At 41.7% G+C, this 18,112-nt stretch overlaps 1 non-coding gene across 1 annotated transcript; it reads right to left on the bottom strand.

Annotated features, from left to right (window-relative positions):
* Positions 1-16,212: 16,212 nt before the first annotated feature.
* On the bottom strand, positions 16,213-16,287 carry Trnat-ugu (transfer RNA threonine (anticodon UGU)). Its single transcript has one exon. It is a non-coding gene; the product is annotated as a tRNA-Thr (tRNA).
* Between the last annotated feature and the right edge of the window lie 1,825 nt (positions 16,288-18,112).

The raw sequence follows: 18,112 nt of genomic DNA, 5'->3' as shown, positions 1-18,112 counted from the left end.
ACGCTAGGAGAAAGGATGGTCTTCACTACCCAAAGTTAAATCTAACTTTGGCTCAGAAGGGGGTAAATTATGCTGCCACAAAAGTCTTTGGTCAAAAGTCTGACAGATAGCAATATAGCATTTAAAAGAAAATTAAAAGAATTTCTGAATGGCAACCCCTTCTACTCATTAGATAAATTTTTGGATATAGTAAGTGGGTAATTTCCCCACCCCCACAAAAAATTAAAAATATGAAGTGTCTTGTAATATTTTGTGTAATGTAATATCTTGTATAGACACCTTATATTAAGCCGAGACGTTCCACATCATTACGAAGTGTCGTATTCATGATCTAGAGAACAAGTACTAATCTAATCTAATCTCTAATCATAATTCGACAGATACTTCACCACCACTGCAGTTGTTAGGTTTTGCCATCTCTTTGAAAAAAATAAGTCCAAAATCTTGGAATTAGGTTGTTTTATTGAGGAAGTAATTTATACGCATGGTCAAATTACGTTATTAGGTGTGTGTTGTTTCTTTTTTTACTGATACATTTTCACAGTATTGTGGCTCTAATCAAAGTATATACAAAATGGTTTCACTAATTTTCTGCAGCCATAGCAGCAGCAGAGTCAAATACATGACATTTCATTAAATCATCATAGAGAAACGTATAGTCATGCGAAATGTAATCAAGTAAATTTTGAAGGTCTTGAATTTTGCTGCTGTCTCCGGTTTAAATTTTTCAAAATTAAAAGCAACTGACATTTCATTAGTTAAAAGATCAAATTATGTTTTTGTGATTCTACTGTGTATTCAGAAGCCACAACACCTGGTTGTAACTTACTACGTTCAAAATGCTTAAAGGAACATTGTTGTAACTTGACATTCTGGTATTCTTGAACACGTCTACGTTCTGATTTGTTCGACAACAGCTCCTTCCTGTAATATGTTGGCCACCACTTAGGTAATTTCTAAGTACCTTCAGTTTCTGTTAGCTTTATGGTGAGCTTACGATGCTTGGAAGCACTTGTAATAATTTCACAATATTCGTTTACTGCATGCACTCTATGAGCTCTTCTGGTTACCCGTCTCAGCACGGAACATTTTCCGTCACATACGTTATCCGAGTGTCCACGAATAGGAAGGAGTTGTTCCAGTTTATGAAAATGTTTAGTGTACACAAAAGATGCACATATTAGAATGTTGCAGTGATACTTATTTTTCCCAAAGAAACCGTCGGAAAACAAACCTAGTGCTTGGATATTTTGTGGTGCATATTGTTTTATATAATCAAATCTGAAGGAACATAGTTCATTTGATCCTTTCTTCGCATTGCCGTATTGGTATACTTGCGTTACATACTCACTGTTCTTTACGTTATGCATATAATTTATCAGAATCGTTCAACATGACTAGGATACGAAAAGCGCTAGACGACACGCGAAGATGATCACCATGAAAAAGTACTGTTCCAGGATGGAAGCCCTTACAAAACTGAAGTCCCTGTAGTGACGTAACTCATTTTGTCCAAATCTAGAGTAAGACGCTTTCATTAATGACCGTATCAAGCTTTTAATTCACGATATTTGTTTTGAAATACAGGGCATAATCATGGAGCACATAGTTTTTATTTTAGTGTCTTCCATTATTTTTGTCCCTGGCAGTGAAGGTCATGTCACACTTGTTCCGCTGCTGTGTAAACGGCGCCCGGACGCGGTTCCCGGGAGCTACACTGTATGACGTTTCATGTTTGCCCGACGTCGTTGAACGTCATACGGCTGCTGTGGGAAGCCCCGTGTTCCACAGGGGCTGAAGCTGGCGGCAGACCAAACACACCAGTGGACTGGTTCAAATGGCTCTAAGGACTATGGGGGTGAACACCTGAGGTTAGCCGGCCGGAGTAGCCGTGCGGTTCTGGGCGCTACAGTCTGGAGCCGAGAGACCGCTACGGTCGCAGGTTCGAATCCTGCCCCGGGCATGGATGTGTGTGATGTCCTTAGGTTAGTTAGGTTTAATTAGTTCTAAGTTCTAGGCGACTGATGACCTCAGAAGTTAAGTCGCTTAGTGCTCAGAGACATTTTAACCATCTGAGGTTATCAGTCCCCTAGACTTAGAACTACTTAAACCTAACTAACCTAAGGACATCACACATATCCATGCCCGAGGCAGGATTAGAACCTGCGACAGTAGCGGTCGCGCGGTTCCGGACTGAAGCGCCTAGAACCGCTCGGCCACAGAAGCCGGCCAGTCCAGTGGAGTAGGGATTGTGAGACATTGTTGGCATTCACGTCTGGCGATATCTGACATTGGTTGCAGTAGTCTCCAATGCTTTTGTGTTCCTTCGTGTGAAATTATACTTCTGTATTTGTCATTATGTCGACATTGAAACATTTTAGAAGGCAACATCATTTAAAACGAAAGGGAGCAAACCATACCCAATTGAACTTAACCTGGCCCGCATCTCGTGGTCGTGCGGTAGCGTTCTCGCTTCCTACGCCCGGGTTCCCGGGTTCGATTCCCGGCGGGGTCAGGGATTTTCTCTGCCTCGTGATGGCTGGGTGTTGTGTGCTGTCCTTAAGTTAGTTAGGTTTAAGTAGTTCTAAGTTCTAGGGGACTGATGACCATAGATGTTAAGTCCCATAGTGCTCAGAGCCATTTGAACCTTTGAACTTAACCTAATTGGTGCCTTGAAGCAAAAACCAAAGAGGCATACGTCGGTTTTCAAGAGGGTAACACCCTCTTCAGACGGATTTCACAGCGATGGAATAGTGTTGTTCCAGCGGAGATTGCTACAATTCGTTACTGAAAAATAAAAATAAAAATGCGAGAAAGGTAGTAATTGCAAGCCGGCTGGAGTGGCCGTGCGTTTCTAGGCGCTACAGTATGGACCCGAGCGACTGCTACGGTCGCAGGTTCGAATACTGCCTTGGGCGTGGATGTGTGTGATGTCCTTAGGTTAGTTAGGTTTAATCAGTTCTAAGTTCTAGGCGCCTGATTTTAGGGAAGCAGCATACCCACGCCTTATAAAATTCTCATCAGTCTTTCCATTGTGTGCCAGCCTAGTCCGCTGTAACTAGCTCTGACGTCATAAATATTGCGCAATGCTTTAAAATGAAGTAAATAACCTGCAACGTTTCTAGCATGTCAGGAGTAAGACAAAATCAATATGTGTTAGATATCAGTTCAATAACTTTAACCATTTTCGAAATTTGGTTGTTTTTCTGTAAAAATCATTGGCGCAACAGAAAAGAGCTAGAAACTTAAAAATTTATATTTAGATTCCTTTTGCATACTAATTTAGTAGAAACGGTATTCTGGATCTCACAAATTAAAATTTTAGTTGAAATTCATGATTTTCTGGTTTTTGTCTTAGAAATTAAGGAAGCAAGATAGATTAAGTAGGCGAATAAATAAAGCTAGGATGTTTAAATTTAATAAGAAGTGAGATCCGCTATAATCATAAAAATGTGAGAAGTTTCAACAGAATAACTATAAAACTATAGCTATAGCGTATCTCCAAAGAGGAAGTTCAGAGCTCGTCTACTGCGTGTAGTGTAATTAAATTAATTCTCTCGCCCAAAATATTTGACTTAGCCACGTCAGACTTTTATTATGATTACTTACTTGTGTGCTGATTGCACAGTTAAATTGAAAGCTTCATCGGCCATCAGCAAAGGAAGCAATGATTTATTCGATAACTTAAAGTGGTGCATTACTAGCCCAGCGGCTAGTCGGGAGAGCAGATTTGATCAGGTGTTCCCTTAGCCGTCCGCACTGCGGCTTTATATGTAAGAACGATGCGCGAGAAAGAAAAGGCCCCAGTTCTGTCCAGATGCTGATTAGCGCACCACCTGTGCCGGGAATCGCGTCGCGTAGCGTCGGTATCATTGCTATGAACAGCCTCGGATGCCGTAATAAGTTACTCGGGATACGTGTAACCATGAAATCGTTTTCGAGTGAAGTGTTAATTCTGGGATGACTTTAATGATCTATCTTCAGTTTGCGTATGTCGTATTTTCACGTGCCGCCGCAGGACAAACATTCTACCACTATTTAGCGTGGCGTTTGATGAAAATTATCATCAAATTATGGCGAGCATTCACTTAAACATTTAATTTGAACAGTTATAGTTGCATCAGCGCATTAGACTCTGCACTGCTCTGGTAGTTGGATTGTGTGGATTCTTTTTGGTCTGTGACTTTCAGAATATAGTGAACATTTTAGAGAGAATGGTTTTTGATTATGAATCCCAGAGAATCTCCTAATTCCTCAGAGCTATATGCTGTAACTATAAATGTATTTCTCAGATGAAGTGGGCACTATGAATTCTAATTACAGGATTCACGTTTTGCTAATCACTTTCTGGTTGCCAATATTGTAGTTAGAGAGCCAGTGTTGAGAACGGCAAACAGCATAAATACAAAACATTTATTCTATTATTCCACCCGTCGCCCCACATATGGTGCATCGGCCAGGAAAGAAACTGAGTAAAAGTGAAAGTGATTTTTAAATATTCCGATTCGGAAGTGAAATGCGACACACAGCTGAGCAATGGACAGTGATAGACAGTGTTACGTGTGCATGTGGACGACGCAATTGCATTAACAACGCATCTGGATTGACGGAGCTGGCGCTGAGTCTAGCTGCACTGCTGGCATTGCGAGAAGCCAGTTTCCCCTCACCGCAGTCATCCGTCGGAGCGACCGGAGCAGCGTCTGTTGTTGCGGGCTACGCCCACAACACAGCAGTTGTCGAGGTGCCGTCTGCAGTTCAACGCGCCGTGTCACATCAGTAATCCTGGTACGCCGCGCCAGCAACGCCATACGTCGTGCAGAAGGAACTAAGTTAAGTGAAAAGCTGTTAAAACTTTTACTAACCTGCACTAAATGACTGTCGGCGATGGAACCGCAAAAAGAAACAGAAGTTAAACCTAAATCAGGACCTATGTCTGTTGAAGGAACTGTAAATCCAGACGACAGTTCAAGTGTAAATATGCATGAAAATAGTAATGTTAAAGTGAAATCCGAAATAGTGTTTCCTGACATTAGTGTGAAAAAGGGCAACGATTCAATAGTAGAGACCCCTGTAGTAAAGCAGAAATCAGAAAGTGTCATGTTATTGGATGATAGTTTCTCTGATGAATTAAAAATGAAACAGTCATCAGAGATGGTAGAGTTAAAAAGGAGTAGTTAGATATGACTGATCAATCAGAAGTTTCATTTAGTTTTGATGATTCTGGTGTTGGAGCTAGTTTTTCGTCACCTGAGTGTGATAAAAAGCCAGCTAGTGAGGAACCCAAAGATACTGGGGCTATTGATTTGTATGTTATATTACAAGCAATAGCTGCCAGTAATGCAAAACTGTCAGCCAGTAATGCTAGAATGACAGCTGAGTTAAAATCTGATATAATTGAGGTAAATAACAGCATTGTGGCCAGCCAAACAAATTTTAATAAACGGTTTGAGGCAATGGACAATAAATTAGAATCCAATAAAGCTGAATTAGAAACTTCCTTCAAGACTGGCTGCAATAAGTTGAAAGAGGATCTGGACAGTTTAAATTATAAATAATTGAGGTAAATAACAGGATTGTGGTCAGCCAAACCAATTTTAATAAACGGTTTGAGGCAATGGACAATAAATTAGAATCCAATAAAGCTGAATTAGAAACTTCCTTCAAGACTGGCTGCAATAAGTTGAAAGAGGATCTGGACAGTTTAAATTATAAAATTGATTACAACCATGAGGATATTAAGAAAAAGGTTGCTCAACAGTTATCTGAGATGTATAAAACAGTAAAATTCGAAGTTGCTGAGGTTCGCAAAAACTTCCAAATGGAAGATGCGAAGCTGGAGCACAAGTTAACAGAAAAGATCGAAGCGGAATCTGAACTGTGCTCAGATAGGTTTAAAGATGTTAATATAAAAGTAAATATATGTCAAGCAGAAGTAGACGCAATCAAAACTGATACTACTCATATTGTGCAAAGAGTAGATAATGTGGAAATGAAAGTAGAAAATATTAGTACCAACATTGCTAACATTGAGAGTAAAGTAGCTTCAGTAACTTCTGGTAATGGTAGTATACAACAAATTGTAGCTGCAAACGCCGCTTTTATCGGGTGTCGGCAGTTCTTGCGGTTCGATCCAGATACAAATATCCACCCGCCAGATTTCTGGAACGATTTTGAAGATGTGATTCCACCAACTTGGTCTGAACGAGAGAAAATCTCATTTATTAGAAGCCATTTAGCAGGTGACGCCATGCGTTGGTCAGCGGAATTTAAAACAGCTTTCATTAATGAGTATTGGTCTAGCAATAAGCAAAATGAAGTGTTGAGAGAATTTTGGAGTGGAAAACGCTTCAATGCAGGTAAGGAATCTATTAAAGAGTTTGCCAGGTCATGGATCTCACGTTTGTCAAATTTGGCCGAAAAGCTAAAACCTGAAATGATAATACTAGGTCTTGAAGCCAAACTGCCATAGTATTGGCAACCTAGAATTATATCTGCCCCTAGAGACAATCTGGATCGTTGCATTGAATATTTGGAACGTGTAGAGCGTGTGGCTGCCAATGAGGAGCAAGCACGTAATAACAGAAATGCTAATAACACTAATAGTAATTTTAAGTACGAGCAGAATGGCAATGTAAACATCAGAACAGAAGGTGTTCGCCATCCTAAGAAAGGTAGGAATTGGAGAAATAATTACGAAAACCAACAATGGCATCCAAATGATAGTATTTTTGTTCCTAACAAAAATGTGCAAGTAAACAACAGTGTTGAAAGCAATGCTGTGCCAGTTAACTATAATGCAAATAAAGGTAACAGTAGTAGGCAGAGGCTGGAAAACTAGTTCCCGTCTATGAGGATACTGGCGCTCACCAGGCGGTTGCTTTTCCTAAGCCAGTAATTACAGTAATTAGTATGACAGATCAGAATACTCAAACTGAGGATTCGGATGATGGGTCGGTAGCATCCAATTTATTTATTTATCGTATGATGTGTACATTGATTTACATTTATATACAATATTTTCAGGACTAAAATGTACAATCACAAGTTCGTACAATTTTACAGCTCTATATCTAGTTCTTCAATCCACTTGACTGCTTCATCCGATGTACGATGAATGTCCATTAAAGTTCCTCTGAAAGTACGATGAGGGCAGTCAGCAACAATGTGATGAATCGTCTGTGAGGGGGCACCACAGTCACAATTTGCAGAGCCAACCCATCCCCATTTGTGCAGTAGATAGCCACATCTGCCTTGTCCAGTTCGAATGCGGTTAATGATCCTCCACTGACGCCTTGGAAGATCAAATCCTTGCGTCTGCTTGGAAGGGTCCTCGACTAGATGTTTATTGGCTACTGAAGACTGATCCCACTGGAGTTTCCATGAACTGTTAATGTTGAAAGCAGATCCTTCAAGGTCGAGTGCTGTGCGCCATGGTGGTTTCCTCGATTTCAAGCGTTGGTGTGTTCCTTGTACAATATCTTGATGGATGGGGAGCTGGGGGTTCTGCTGAATGTTTTTCCACGTCTTTAGGAGAGCTTCTGATCTTCTTAGGGCTGGAGGTGGGATATTGCTTAGAACCGGCAGCCACAGCGTGTTTGTGCTCCGAATACATCCTGTGATTAATCGCATTGCCTGATTGAGTTGCACGTCTATCTTCTTAGTGTGAACACTGTTGATCCAGGTTGGGCAGCAATATTCAGCAACAGAATATGACAGAGCTAATGCTGTAGATCTCAGGACGTTAGTATTGGCTCCCCATGATGTACCAACAAGCTTCTGAAGAATATTATTTCTAGTTTTAACTTTAGCAGCCACATTTGATAAATGCTGCTTGAAAGACAGAGTTCTATCTAGTGTTAATCCCAGGTACTTTGGTGTACTACAGTATGGCAACACTTGGTCTCTGAATACAACTTCTGGTTTGTAATTTGACTGTCTGTTACGTAAGTGGAATGCAGATATAACTGTTTTCTGAGGATTTAGGTGGAGGCACCATTTCTTGAAATATTTGTCTAAGGCTTCCAGATCAGTGGATAGAATAGTTTCAGCATCAGCAAAGTTGGAGCACTGAGTCACCAGACAAATATCATCAGCATATATGAATTTCCTTGAAGATGTTTCTGGTAAGTCGTGTGTATACAAATTGAAAAGGAGGGGAGCCAGAACAGACCCTTGAGGTAAGCCGTCATTTAGTTTAAACATTCTGCTCCTATCATTATCTGAGTAGATCTGAAAGTACCTATTGCTTAGCATATTGTTGAGTAAGGCCGTGAGTTTACGACATGGGATAACACTCACAAATTTTAAAAGGAGTCCTTCTCGCCAGACAGTGTCATAGGCAGCAGATAGATCCAAAAAGGCAGCCACACTTACTGATTTCTTCTCATACCCATTTTCAATGTGCGTAGTGAGAGATAGTACCTGATCGTTACAACTTCTCCCAGGTCTAAATCCTGCTTGCTCGATAGGAATATGATGGTTGATTGTTTCACAGATTCTGTTGTAGATCAGACGCTCAAGGAGTTTATAAGTGATACTCAAGAGTGCTATTGGACGATAGTTTTCCACTTTTGTGGGATCTTTATTTGGTTTCAGTATGGCTAATATTTTTGATTTCTTCATCAGATGTGGGATGTTTCCAGTTTGCAGGATGTTTGAAAGGAAGTTGGTCAACCATTTTACTGTAGCTGGTCCACAGTGAGCCAGGAATTCTGGGTATATTCCATCATATCCAGCTGCTTTTCCAAGTTTCATACTTTTGATTGCAGCTTTAGTTTCCTCTTCTTGAAATGGAGTAGAGAATTCGGAAGACTGTAGGGCTGCTCTTTTCTTGGTGTTCAACTGTAGTTTGATATCCCTTTTGGCTTGCTTGTCCTTTATATTCTTTGTAACTGACACAAGGTGTTTAGCATAGTCATTCAAATTGATGGCATTTTTTGATCTTTTTGTTGTAGGGTTTGAAGAGTTTAATTTCCTGTTGATAGACCAGGCTTTTCTGCTAGAATGGGTGTAATCTAGGGACCCCACAGTTTCATGCCAGATCTTTCTTCGATTATCATCCAGGGACTGGAGGAGGCTTGTTGCATTGTCAGAGTTAGGATGGTCTTCATATTCTTTTAGTAACTCCTCACTCTCGGAACTCCAACCAGGGATATACTCTTTACGGTACCCTCTAGGAATACATCGTCTGGCTGCACCTTTGATAACCCCAACAAATCTGCTGTAGTTGTTGTACGTTGGTTTGATCCATCTGATATTGGAATCTGTTTGCTTTGCAAATTCAGTCCAGTTGGCTTTCTTGAAGTTCCACCTCGGTTTAGGATGTGATCGTACAACAGGTATAGACATCCCCACCTCCAATATAACAGGTCTGTGTTGACTATGTGGGAATTCCTTGAGCACAGTTCGTCGTACTTGATTTAGGGAATTATGAGACTGAGTTGTGAAGCACAGATCTGGGGTATAGCCTTGGGACCAGCGAGCTGAGTGGAAGGTAGGCAGATCTTTAGCATCGTAAATTAAATTCAGGTTTTCAGTTTCCATCCAGTCCTCAAGCGCTTCACCGTTGAGGTCATTCTCCATATATCCCCACAGGTGATGATGACTGTTGAAATCACCGAGGTATATAGTTGGGTGTTGCAGAGACGGTAGAACGGGATTAGGCCAGTTAGTCCCTGGGGGTTTGTACACGTTAACTATCGTTAGGTTTTCAATTTTAACAGCAGTTGTAAAAATGTCATTTTCAGAATTTTCTGACAGCGGCTGGTAGTTTGTTATGTGATTCTTGACGTAAGTTGCAAGGCCATAATTTTGATGGTGATTAGAGGCTATCAGTTTAAAGCCCGGTATTTTCCCCCTACTCTGCAGCTGTGATTCATCAGCTGTGTGCGTTTCTTGAAGTGCGATGATATCAACTGCATATTTCTGTGTGAGCCTGGAAAGATACTCACATTTTGCTCGACTTATCCCTTCGATATTCAGTTGACAGATGCGCAGAGATGGTCCAATTCTACGAGCTTGTGGGTCCTGGATAGGACCGCACGTGTCCTTCGTCATTCTTTGACCGAGAGGTCTTTTCAGACAGTTCGGTCTCATCTTATCGTTGTTGCTTTCTTAGCACCACCCAGGGGTCACGTGTAGGGTATTTAAAGGTTATACCTACGGACGTGAAGCAACGCATCCAATGATACTGCAGAAATATTAAACCACTCACAGTATTTGATAGATACCGTGTTAGAGACGTTTTCTAAGTGGGAAGGGAAAGAGAAGGCGCAGCAGTGTAACGGTAGGGAAGAGCTACAAAATATTGAATTGTTAGGTGAAGAAGCAGAAGAAATTCATGCTTATATTTACGATGAGGATGATGTGCTCTTATCTAAAGTGCCTGTGCAGGATGTTGATACTGTACTAATAGATTTAGGACAGGAGGTAAGTGAGAATGTAGAGGATAGCCTGTTGGGGGTCGGTGAACCCAGTAGCTGTGACAAGTTGTCACTGGAGAAGGAACCCGACGATAATAGTGAAAGTGGTTTAGCTGTAACTAGTGTTATGCCCGGTCTGGAGGCGAAGAATCGTTCAGACTACAGTAATTTGGCTCATGTTGAACAAACTTGGTGTAATGAAGTCGTGCGGTGTTTCGTTTTGAAATTAATAGACAGACTGGAAAAGGCAGCTGAAAATGTAGTTCAGGAAAACGCTACACACTTTGACCTAAATGTAATGAAGACAGATGTCGATCACTTTAGTTGGAGACAAATCCAAAAGGAACTATTGGATGAGTTTGAGGAACCACCTGTACAACCTAGAATAAGCCACCCTATAATAATAGTGAATACGTTGGGTATCAATGTACGTTGTCTCTTAGACAGTGGAAGTGAAGTGAGTGCGATATCTCAGTCCTTCTTTGATGCATTACCTGGTAAAGACAAGCTTACAGTAATGAGGGTATCAGGAATAAGAATAATTGGTGCTACTGGCAAGGTGTCAAAAACGGTAAAGCAAGAAGCTTTACTGCCCTTTGATATTAATGGTAATTTAATTGATCATCCATGCTTAATTGTAAACAATCTCAGTATTGAGGTTTTAATTGGCATAGATTTCTTGTCGAAATATCAGAGTGTTGTTGACTTTGAAAGAAGCCAGTTAAAATTGGTCTTGCCGATAACCGGAGCAATTATGGTACCTTTTATTGATAAACATGTAGTGACTAATGATGGAACTTGGGAGCTGCCTATACGAGTTCTGAAAAATAGGAGATATTGGGACGAAAGAGTTAATCTTAGTAAAAGTAAGCTAAACGCAGAAGAAGAAGGAGCAATTATTTTGGACAAAATAGAAGCTAAATTGCAGGAAATCGATAAAATTTCAGCTAATCAGAAGGAAGAACTGAGACAGGTTTTCAAAACGCATCATAAGGTATTGAAACGTCCCCTTAGAAAAATTATACATGACTGTGCTTAAACTGACACACAATATTTTTTAGTGCAACGCAATCTGACTTTCAGTAATCCCTACAAGAGAATGGCCCAGACTAAATTAACCTATATCTCACAAAAATCTTCGTTACTCGAACTACTGCAATACAGCGAGCGCCACTACTGCCAGCTAAATAAAACATTCAAACTACTGAAGGCACTAACTACTGATAGGCATAGTTAGCAAATGAAAGATTTTGATAGAGAACAAGCAATGTATTTACCTTAATAGTCATAATATATATATAGCAGTTCATGACATCCATTCTTACAAATGTACTGTTTCTGATGGACACACCTCCAGATTATCCATTCTCAAAAATCCGCCATCTCACTTCCCCACATCCACCACTGCTGGCGGCTCGCCTCCAACTGCGAAACGCTACGCACTGTTAACATCCAGCTGCCCAACACTACAATGGAGACAACAATGCAAACTAGTCACAGACTGCACACAGCACAGCCAGTGATTTTCATACAGAGCGCTACGTTGCGTTACCAATAAGAAAAACTAAATAGCCTACTTACAGTACTTTCAAATCGACCTGGCGTGGTCAAAGGTTATGAATGTCAATTAAAGTTGAAACCTGGCCAAGTGTTTTTCAGGAAGCCATACCAAATACATGTAGCTAGGAAGGAGGCGGTTCGAATGGAGATACAGAGAATGCTGGAGTGGGGTGTGATTGAAAAAGCGGTCAGTGAGTACAATAATCCTCTTGTAGTTGTACCAAAAAGAGACGGGAGTGTCACATTGGTCTTGGACGCTCGTTGGTTGAATGAAATAGTAGTTAGGGCAAGTGAAAGACCGCAGAACATGGACGAGTTATTGCAAAAGTTCCGGGGAGTAAAATTCTTAACTTCAATGGATACCACGTGTGGATATTGGAATTTGCCACTGGCGGAAAGTTCAAGGAAGTACACAGCTTTCTTGTACGAAGGAGTTTGTTACCATGCCGTGTGGTACCTTTCGGACTTAATATCTCTGTTTGTGCCTTCGTACATGTAATGTGCCATGTTTTAGGACCAGCCTTAATTAATAAAATCACAATCTAGGTAGATGATCTGTTAATAGCAACTCCTACCTGGGAAGAACACATAGTTTTATTAGAGGAAGTGTTAGAGGCTATTGAGAGAGGTGGCATGAAACTAAAGATTGAAAAGACAGAGTGCGTTAAAGAGGAAATAGGTTTCTTGGGATATATGATAAGTGGAATAGGTATTCTGCCTGACCCAGGAAAGCTAGCAGTCATTGAAAAATTTGAGGCTCCCAGAAACAAGAAGCAGTTGAGATCGATGTTCGGTCTTTTCGGCTTCTATAGGCCTTTTGTTAGTGATCAGGCTTTTAATGCACCCTGTCTTCACCTCCTGCTGAAAAAGAATACCCCTTGGGTTTGGACAGCAGAATGCCAACAGGCGTTCAAGGTGCTTAAACAATCTTTAATTAATAGTCCTATTTTACATCATCCTAATTTTGAAAAACCATTCTGTATGTCTGTTGATGCTAGTGGCTATGGTATAGCTGTGGAGATATTCCAAGTAGAAATAGAGAACGAACAAGAAGAGCACAAGACTATAGCTTTCGCAAGTAGATCTTTACAGGCAGCAGAGAGAAATTATGGCATCTCAGAACTGGAAGCATTGGCAATTGTATTTGAGGTACAGAAATTTGAGCAGTATCTATTAGGTCAAAAGATAATTGTTTACAGTGACCATAAGGCGTTGACCTTTTTAAAGACCTGTGAGTTGAGGAATGCTCGTTTGGTAAGATGGTCATTGTATCTCCAGCAGTTTGACCTTGAGTTTAGATATATTCAAGGGAAAGACAATCTGGAAGCTGATGGGTTATCTAGAAGTGCGGAGCTATGTGATGACGCGGGAATTATAGCAACTGACCTAAGTGAAGTACGAATGTTTGCGTTGCACGAAGTAAAGGAAGAAAGTGCATTAAAGAGAGTGATTAAGAACTTGAGACGTGAGCAGAATGCAGATGACCAACTGAAATTAGTGAAGAGCTATTTAGGAAATGCGAAATATCCTAAGGTTTCGCAATACTATTGTTTGCATAAAGGTATTTTGTTTAGAAGGAAAAAGGTAGGTGTATCTGAGTGGAAGCTGTGCTTTCCCTCGCAACATGTAGACTTACTAATCGACAATGTACACCTGAGGTATGGGCACTACGGTGCAAAGAAGTGCATTGCAAAATTAAAAGAGAAGGTTGTGTTTGACAACATGTACCGCCGTGTGGCCAAGCGTCTAGCATCTTGTGTAGTGTGCCAGAAAATCCGTGCTGCTAACACCAGAATACAAGGGGATATGCATTCAGTAGAGCCAACTGAAACCCTAGAATTACTGGCCTGTGATTTGTTTGGCCCTCTTCCTGCTTCGAGAGGTGGGTGCACCCATGTTTTTGTTGTTGTGGATGGATTTAGTAAATATGTTAAGCTATACCCAATTAAAAGAGCAAATGCAAAAACGTTGCTAGAAAAGTTGGAAAAAGATTTCTTCGTGAACGTTGGCGTTCCGAAGAATTTGCTGTCAGACAATGGGCCTCAGTTTACTTCTGATCGATTTAAAGAATGTCTGGATAAGGCCGGAGTGAAACATCTGAAAATATCTGCGTATTTCCCCCAGGGACATATGAGTGAACGTATTATGAGAGAACTGAATAGGCTTTGCAGGACTTATTGTGCTCGGAAACACTCAAGTTGGGCAGAGCACATGAAGTATTTTGACAATGTAATTAACAACTTAAGGCATGATGCAACTGGTTTTGCGCCTTGCGAATTGATGTTTGGCCAAGAACCACACAATGTGATTGCAGATATGGTAGAATTCCCTATTCTAACGCAAATATCCACAGACGAAAAGAAGTTAAGGGATAGGGCAAATATAAGGAAAAGAACATTAGAAAGAAAGAAGCGTCATGACGCAAAAGCTGTACCCACCAGTTTTGAAATCGGTTAGTTAGTCCTTGTCAAAACCAAGGAAAAATCAAAGAAAATAAATGCAGAAACAAAGAAATTCATGTTCGTATACGAAGGACCTTTCAGGATCATAGGAAAACCACATGCCAATGCATATAGGCTAGAGTACCCTAAGAGTAAAAAGCTATTCGCTCTCAGGAACGTGATCGACCTAAAGAAGTTCATAGGTAGTGAATGAATTCTGTAGGGAGGAGGTTGTTGTGTAACCTCTGCACAGTGTGGCAGCTGTGCAGTCCCAGCTGGGTGAGATCTTCTTTCCCATTTCAGGTCTCACTTCATCTTTCCTATCCACCAAAGTTTCGACTCCTTCTTTGCAATACAGAAATTTTCCGTCATGGCTATCAAGCCATGAGTTCTGTAACCATTCTATCCACCGATTAGTGAAGAAAATACCTAATGTGACAAACCTAACAGTGACATAAACAACAGAGAAGTATGACGTAATTAAGATACAAATGTATTTGAGTAACAAGTATGTATAGAACCCCGGTAATATTGTAAGTACAAACTGTTGTTTTATTGGAAATGGTCCCACAATAATATTTAAAAAAGATATACAAGTTCGTTTATAAGCAGGATCTGAAGTGGCAATGAGACCTAGTGTATGCATTATAGCTAACTAATAAATAGTAAGAGAGAGTGCTTAGTGTTATGAAAAAATAGACAGATAAGTTGTAAAAATGAACTCACCTTGTGTAGCAAGGAATGGCAGTGTAATAGAATTGAGTAGTATTTGTGGTTGAGACGTGAAGGACACGTCCCTGAAGTATTTATAAGGTTGGAGCTGGCCATTATTTTGGTGTTGGGTTTGCGGTGACACACCTACATGTATTGAGGTTATGAGTTGCAGGCGTGAATGCGACCATAGGTACCCTTATGTTAGATGAGACAGAGCAGCTCATGGTGTCCTATAGATTTAAGGAATGTAGCATTACGCTCGTCCATAATTACTTAATGCACTTTAGTGGTAGGTCGAGAGAGACTACCTGTGGTTTCAGCGTCCGATCGAGTGGAAATGGATTGCCACGTGAGCAAACTGATCAGCTGCAATACGCTATATATATGAAATAAATGTGCTTCCTATGCTTTAAATTTTAATGGAGTGAGTATTACTTAAGTTCATACACTAGGAAAGTAAGTAAGTACATAATTGCAGATGTAGAACTGACACAGCAGCAGAAGACCAATAAGTGGATTTAGTAGTAAACTAAACGTAGTGTGTTTTAAACACTAAGAACTGTAACTATATATGACCATGCAGCTTTGCTAGAAATGAAATGATAATTAAATGGACACCCTAGCTGCAAGCAGGCGTTGATACACTTCGTTGGGGACATGTTGAAAATGTGTGCCCCGACCGGGACTCGAACCCGGGATCTCCTGCTTACATGGCAGACGCTCCATCCATCTGAGCCACCGTGGGCACAGAGGATAGTGCGTCTGCAGGGACTTATCCCTTGCACGCCCCCCGTGAGATCCACATTCCCAACATGTCCATAACACTACATTCGTAGTGCGCCTAATAGATGTTTGCCCATCATACTCATTACTCGTGGCAGATTAATCTACCAAGTCCCGTACGAGTTCGGGCATAGCGTGTGCGTTCGCACACAAGAAGGTCAAAGGCCAGGAACACATATTTTTTTAACTATATATGACCATACAGCTTTGCTAGAAATGAAATCATAATTAAATGGACACCCTAGCTGCAAGCAGGCGTTGATACACTTCGTTGGGGACATGTTGAAAATGTGTGCCCCGACCGGGACTCGAACCCGGGATCTCCTGCTTACATGGCAGACGCTCTATCCATCTGAGCCACCGTGGGCACAGAGGATAGTGCGTCTGCAGGGACTTATCCCTTGCACGCCCCCCGTGAGATCCACATTCCCAACAAGTTCATAACACTACATTCGTAGTGCGCCTAATAGATGTTTGCCCATCATACTCATTACTCGTACGGGACTTGGTAGATTAATCTGCCACGAGTAATGAGTATGATGGGCAAACATCTATTAGGCGCACTACGAATGTAGTGTTGTGGACATGTTGGGAATGTGGATCTCGCGGGGAGCGTGCAAGGGATAAGTCCCTGCAGACACACTATCCTCTGTGCCCACGGTGGCTCAGATGGATAGAGCGTCTGCCATGTAAGCAAGAGATCCCGGGTTCGAGTCCCGGTCGGGGCACACATTTTCAACATGTCCCCAACGAAGTGTATCAACGCCTGCTTGCAGCTAGGGTGTCCATTTAATTATCATTTCACTCAGAACTGTACTATTACCACAAGTTACTCACATGTGCAAAGAGGCTGAGAAGACAACTGCTAATCAAATATACTATCTCTAAGAATAAGGTAATCGAAGATGAGTCAGCTAAGTAAATAAAATACAAATGTATCAAGAATGTACAGAGCATTGGTTCAGTGTTCTGGCCCAGAAATAATAAATTGAGATTAAATAGGATTCATGATAATCAAAATATCCACGGGTGTACTGCCGGTCTACAGTGTCCAACGGGCACAATATTTCGGCGATCATACATGTCGCCATCATCAGGTGAACTGACGGACTGAGCTCCTGTGAACGAGCCGGCACGGAAATCCGTACACTATGGCTGCTCAGGGGGAACTGGGTTCGGTCGCGGCGGCGGCCGATTTAAATACCCTCCGCCCGCGGCGCGCTCACTCCGCCGTCCGCGCCCCGCGCCACGGTCGCGCGATGGAACAGATTGCGACGGCGTCTGAGATTACGTCGGTGTGATGGCTCTGTCCGCCGTGGTCGTCACAACTATACATTTGCTCGATTTACTCTTGATTAATCCAATCGCTGGTTCCCAAGCCTTGCTAAGATTATAGCCACAGTCACGGTTTGAGGTCGTCATTGGTGCGAATTTCGATGGCCTCTCTAACAACGCTGTCCCAGTATCTTGACGTCTGTACCAGAATCCTCGTGCGTTCATACTCCATAGCGTGATTTTCCGACAAACAATGTTCAGCGACCGCCGACTTGCTCGGATACATCAGTCGAGTGTGCCTCTGGTGTTTACGGCATCGATCCTCGACGGTACGCATCGTCTGACCAATATACGACTTGCCACATTGACACGGAATCTGGTACACGCCGGCCTTCCTCAAACCGAGGTCATCTTTGGCGCTCCCCACCAGTGCACGAGTTTTATTCGGAGGGCAAAACACAGTTCCGACCCGGTGTTTCTTCAAAATGCGGGCGATTTTCCCCGAGAGTGCGCCTGTATATGGGATAAACGCAGTGCCTACCTCCTCCCTCGTGACTTCATCCATCTCAACAGGTTGTGCTGCAGTGGTTGGGAGGAGAGCACGTTGAATCTGCCGCTCTGAGTACCCATTTTTTCGAAGTACAGTTCTCAGATGTTCCAATTCCTGGGGTAGACTCTCTGCGTCAGAGATAGTGCGCGCCCTATGTTCTAGAGTTTTAAGCACCCCATTCCTCTGTGAAGGGTGGTGGCAGCTGTCTGCGTGCAAATACAGAACAGTGTGCGTTGTCTTCCGATACACCCCATGGACTAGGGTGCCGTCAGGCCTTCTCTTGACCAAGACGTCAAGGAAAGTTAGTTTACCCTCCGTTTCAGTCTCCATAGTAAATTTGATGTTGGGGTGTATGGAGTTTAGATGTG

Source organism: Schistocerca nitens, chromosome 2 (assembly GCF_023898315.1).
Source record: "Schistocerca nitens isolate TAMUIC-IGC-003100 chromosome 2, iqSchNite1.1, whole genome shotgun sequence".
NCBI lineage: Eukaryota > Metazoa > Arthropoda > Insecta > Orthoptera > Acrididae > Schistocerca > Schistocerca nitens.
This window is presented reverse-complemented; position numbering and strand designations above follow the sequence as displayed.